The sequence below is a fragment of the Protomyctophum bolini genome (assembly GCF_963924005.1).
Source record: "Protomyctophum bolini genome assembly, chromosome: 8".
Lineage (NCBI taxonomy): Eukaryota > Metazoa > Chordata > Actinopteri > Myctophiformes > Myctophidae > Protomyctophum > Protomyctophum bolini.
The window spans coordinates 25559204-25564798 of NC_137869.1; the positions used below are offsets into that span (position 1 = coordinate 25559204).

At 45.0% G+C, this 5595-nt stretch overlaps 1 protein-coding gene across 1 annotated transcript in view; it reads right to left on the reverse strand.

Annotated features, from left to right (window-relative positions):
* Window positions 1–4201, reverse strand: part of dab1a (DAB adaptor protein 1a) — a gene marked incomplete at its 3' end in the record, with an annotated part of 104712 nt that extends 100511 nt beyond the window's left edge. The window contains exon 1 of the mRNA XM_080770498.1: window positions 4062–4201. The remainder of the gene's footprint in view (window positions 1–4061) is intronic.
* Between the last annotated feature and the right edge of the window lie 1394 nt (window positions 4202–5595).

The following is a 5595-nucleotide window of genomic DNA, read 5'->3' on the forward strand; positions in this document are numbered from 1 at the left end:
AAACCTGCATGGGTCACCCACACAATAAACCAAACGTACAGTATATTGCTAATCCAAAAGGAACCCCCAGCTTCTGGTCACCAGGTTTCAGTTTATATTAGGGGAGATCAGTAATATAGTGTGGCATACATTCAGCATACATATTGTACTCTCAGCTCAGTGACATGAAAATACGTGTTTGCGTCTTGACTCTTGCAAAGACACAGCACACAAGGTCAGATCCGTGGAATACAAGGACGCTCGCCTCAAAACACATTCACCCCGGGTCAAATCCGGCGATCTCAGAACTGTCGCCACCTGGTATTCCTATAACGTAACCGTAATAAAACTATCCCTTAACCTAACATTATTCCTAAACGTAACCTCAGTTAAACTATGCCTCCATTAACCTAACATTATTCCGAATCCTAAACGTAACCTCAGTTAAACTATGCCTCCCTTAACCTAACATTATTCCTAAACCTAACCTCAGTTAAACTATGCCTCTCTTAACCTAACATTATTCCTAAACGTAACCTCAGTAAAAGTGTAAAAAGCATGACGAGCAAATAACAATAAGGCTGAGTATGTTTTGGGGCCAGTGTTCCGGTTACATTCTTGGATCTTGCAAAGACACATAAGGTCAGAGAGACTTCTGTGCAGGAACAACTTATGTGTGTAGATTGTGAGGCTATTTTTTCTTGCTGTTTTTGTGTGACACTCAGTGATGGAAATAAAAAGTACATAAATAACATTTGTATTTACTTTACTGGGGTATTCCAATTTCCAATACTTTTACCTTAACTCAGATTTAGATTATTATTAACAGTAAGACGCCCACGCCCTAAATGATACGGCCATACTGTATATTGACATTCCCATATGGGGAAGGGACCCTGGCGATGTATAGTCTACGTCGTCACTATACATATATGCCCATGTATGGAGATCCCTGATGATGTCACGTGATGTCACATGGCATGACCATATATGGAGGCGTGGGGTGATTAACGGACTGACGGGAAATGCACGTTTTCATATACAAAACATACATTTAAACACTTTTCTGCCATTTGAATATAGCCGATCTACAAGCAAGCTATTTTCAAAAGATTTTTATAGATTTGAAAACTTGAAATGGGACCTTACTTTTTGTACTATAAATTTTATATTGTAGTATTGATACTTCCTTAAGTACAACATTTGAGTACTTTTTCCACCACTGGCGACACTGTGGCTTATCAGACTAGTCAGCTTTTTTTTTTCCAATTCCAAAAGAATCAATAAAGAACTGTACCACATCAAGGTATAGCTCACGTGGACCACTGTAATGTACCACGTCAAGGTATCTCACATGGACCACTGTAATGTACCACGTCAAGGTATCTCACATGGACCACTGTAATGTACCACGTCAAGGTATCTCACATGGACCACTGTAATGTACCACGTCAAGGTATCTCACATGGACCACTGTAATGTACCACGTCAAGGTATCTCACATAGACCACTGTAATGTACCACGTCAAGGTAGCTCACATGGACCACTGTAATGTACCACGTCACGGTAGCTCACATGGACCACTGTAATGTGCCACGTCAAGGTATCTCACATGGACCACTGTAATGTACCACGTCAAGGTATCTCACATGGACCACTGTAATGTACCACGTCAAGGTATCTCACATAGACCGCTGTACCACGTCACGGTATCTCACATGGACCACTGTAATGTACCACGTCAAGGTATCTCACATGGACCACTGTAATGTACCACGTCAAGGTAGCTCACATGGACCACTGTAATGTACCACGTCACGGTAGCTCACATGGACCACTGTAATGTACCACGTCAAGGTATCTCACATAGACCGCTGTACCACGTCACGGTATCTCACATGGACCACTGTGCCACGTCAAGGTAGCACATGGACCACTGCACGTTGCACACGTGTAGATCTGCTATCAGCCTCAGAATAAGGACACTATGGGTTCTCAAGAGGCTAAACTGAGGGACTTCTGCAGCCGTCGGCGTCAAGTCTAACTGTCGGCAGGGGGACCCGAAAGTCACAGGGAGCTTGTAAGCCGAACGCCAAACTCTCTGCGGACGACAAAACGTGGTTTACATGAAAGCACAGTTGGGTTCAGCACCAGATTAAAAGTCCTGCAGGCTCTTTCGAACTGCCTTCTATTGTGAGCAGACAAAACAACCTAGGCTGTATACATTCACCAGCAGGGGAAATGGATTAAAGTGTGGACTAGATAGACGGTTGGAAGTGAGGGAGAGGTCAGGAAGGAAGGAAGGAAGGAAGGAAGGAAGGAAGGAAAGACAGAAAGATAGAAAGAAAACAAGAAGAGAAAGCCTTCAAAACCATTTTCTTTGAGAGTTTACACACACAATACACTGTGGGTTTCTATGGCGACCCTGTGTTGCCTGCTGGGCCTGCCCTACACAGTGTGTGAGACTGATTTTACACTTTACAAATGTAAATGAATGGCTGCTATGCCGATTCCATTGTGCGAGTATGATGGCAGTGCTCACATATCATCACACACACGCACGCACACACACACGCACGCACACACACGTACAGCATGTTGATTCGTTCATTGATTAGATCCATGACCCATGGCTAGACTGACAGTGTTGAACATGACGGTGTGGGACAAAAAACAAGCAGATGATGTGATTTAGTTATGGCCCTGAATAGAGCACACACACTGACGCACACACTGACGCACACGCGCACGCACACACACACACACACACACACACACACACACACACACACACACACAGTTCGTGATTAATGCGGCTTTAGCTGCGGCCACGGTCTACTCTACACACACCATCACCGACACTTCTCATCATAGGCGGTGCGGTCGGTGTGAGTCACACTATAGATCGGCTCTCACTTCATTTCCCCGGTCCCGCGCGCGGACGGGCAAAAATCACGACCGCAGCAGGTGCCGTTACCGTTATTATTTTTAAGCCATTGCAGGGTCAAAAGAAGCGACAGACAGAGAGAGAGAGAGAGAGAGAGAGAGAGACACACACAGAGAGAGAGAGAGAGAGAGAGAGAGAGAGAGAGAGAGAGAGAGAGAGAGAGAGAGAGACTGGGGAGTCGGGACTGGGAGAGCAGCGGATGTATTCGAGGCGATCAGACGGGAGGAGAGCAGAGCAGTCAGCAGAGCACTTAAGTCACGTCACGACGATGTAATAAAGTATAGCCCACTACATCAGCCACAAATTCACAATCACTTAGTTTGCTGTTGTCGTGTCGGGCGGAAACCCCATAACTCCAATAGGCTATTGCAACTTTATTGACCATTTCTGTTCCGTCTTTATTATAGTGAAAAGTAACGCTTCGCTTGATATAGGAGCTTTCCACCGGACACAGCGACAACATTTAACCACGAGAGGAAACTGTGATGCTTTTCTATAGTCTAGTATTTTAAAAGGAAAGTGATGATGGTGAGTCGACTCTGGCTGCATAGTGTTCAAATATCTTATAGGCTACACATCCAGTCATCCATCCACGCTCTCAATGCAGCAAACGAACCCCTGCCTTCTCTCTCTCTCTCTTACTGACAACACACGCACGCACTCTCACTGACTCACTCACACACCACACACCGCCAGCCACGCATGCAGACTGCTGTGACAATCTTTCAGTGGGTCACCCACTGGGGGGGGGGGGGGGGGGGGGTTAAAAAAAGAAGCCCCATCGATGCAGCATGCATGCAGGCAGCAGCAGTAGATTATTCATTGCAGTGGTTAATATATAGAGCATTCTGAATCCACAGGCTCCCCCAAACAGTGAAAACAAGCATAGCATATTACCCATGTTTCAAGACAACATATCATCACATAATTGATGATTATTTTATTGAGTATTACGACTTTTGCAAAAGTCACTCAATAAAATACATGTAAGATAGATACTCTTAGCGTAGGACTGTGTCTAAAATACTCCGTTTATAGACTATATCTGACAGCTGCTATATAGACCGGTTTCTGCGGCAAAGCAAAGCGCCACACACACACAAACACGCGCGCGCGCGGTTCGTTGCACCTTACCTTTTCAATAAATCGAAATTGAGTACAATTAGTTCCCATTCTGAGGAAAAAGGTTAGAATCCAATCATTGTTCCTCCCAGTCTGTTCTTCTCTTCTTTTATCCGGAGCTCCAGAAATATTTCGACAAGGAGAGTAATCCGGTTTCCCATCCCGAGAGAGTGCTTGAAAGCCCGGTTACATCTTTTCACAATCCCCGCAAAACTATGTCAGGTTTTCAGCGCGTTTTTTTCCCTCTCCTCCTCTGCTTGCCTCTCTCTCTCTCTCTCTCTCTCTCTCCCCCCCTCCACTGAAGTTGCCTGGTTACCTCTCACTGTTGGGTGGTTCAGAACGCCAAGCCCGGCAACCAATCGGAAAGCCGGACTGCCTTTAACCCCTTGGCGGCCGCACTGTCCTGATTTCGGGGAGTTAAAGTGGGGAGAGAGAGGATGAGAAGAAGAGACTTAGTGGGTGGGAATAATAATAATAATAATAATAATAATAATAATAATAAAAAAAAAGTGAACAAACAACCTGCCAAGTGCGAGAAGGAGTTGTTAAAGTTTAAAAGATGTCATGGCTGCTCACTTGCCTGTTGATGTTGACTAAGGACACATTTGATGGGACGGAGGTCCCCTGGGGGTCATCTGATGACATCGCGGTCACTTTCGTGCCAGGAATGTGGAAGAGCCATTCTCAAACCCAAGACTTAAAAGGGTGACAGCTCTGATTTTAAAAAAAAACACACGTCAGACGAGCGCTGCGAAGTCCGCTTTAGCCGACTTAGCGAGACTCATTCGAGATTTGTCCCGATAAGAAGGGCGGCTGTGGCTCAGGAGGTAGAGCAGGTCGTCCAATGATCCCTGGGTCCGCGGTTCAAATCCCGGCTCCTCCTGTCCACATGTTGAAGTGTCCTTGGGCAAGACACTGAACCCTGCATTGCCTCCAATGAGTTGGTCAGTGTGAGCTCGCCACCATTGGTGTGTGAATGTGGGAAGTAAGGTACTAAATTAGGGAGAGAAAGGGCTAAAAAAAATGAAAGAAAGGAAAACAAAACGTTCTCATGCACTGTGTGTATTATTTTCTGGGTAATTGTCCTCTTTCACAAAGAGGAGCAGTGATCTCAGAGAGGTTACACACACACACACACAGTGCATGTGAGCACACACGCACACACCGAATCAACAGTATTCTTTGCTTTATATCCTCTTCAATTATATTGAAGCAGTCCATTCAACCATGCTAACATGACATGATGACACCCAGACATGTTGTATAGATAGATATGCCAATGTCTATAGTTATCCTCTCACAGGGCCAGAAGCCCTGCATGTGCACCATGCCAAAAATAAAGGTGTTTATCAGGAAGTATTGAGAAACGAACATGCAGATAGATGGCTAGCAGCTCAAGTGTTCAAGCGATGACTGTTAACTCATTAGTTCCCATATTTCTATATAGGCTGTATACTGTCTCCATCTCTTTTAGGTTGAGAACTTCTATATGACCTATAAGCGACCCCGAGGAAAAGCAAAAGTCTTCTAGAAGGGGATGAACAGA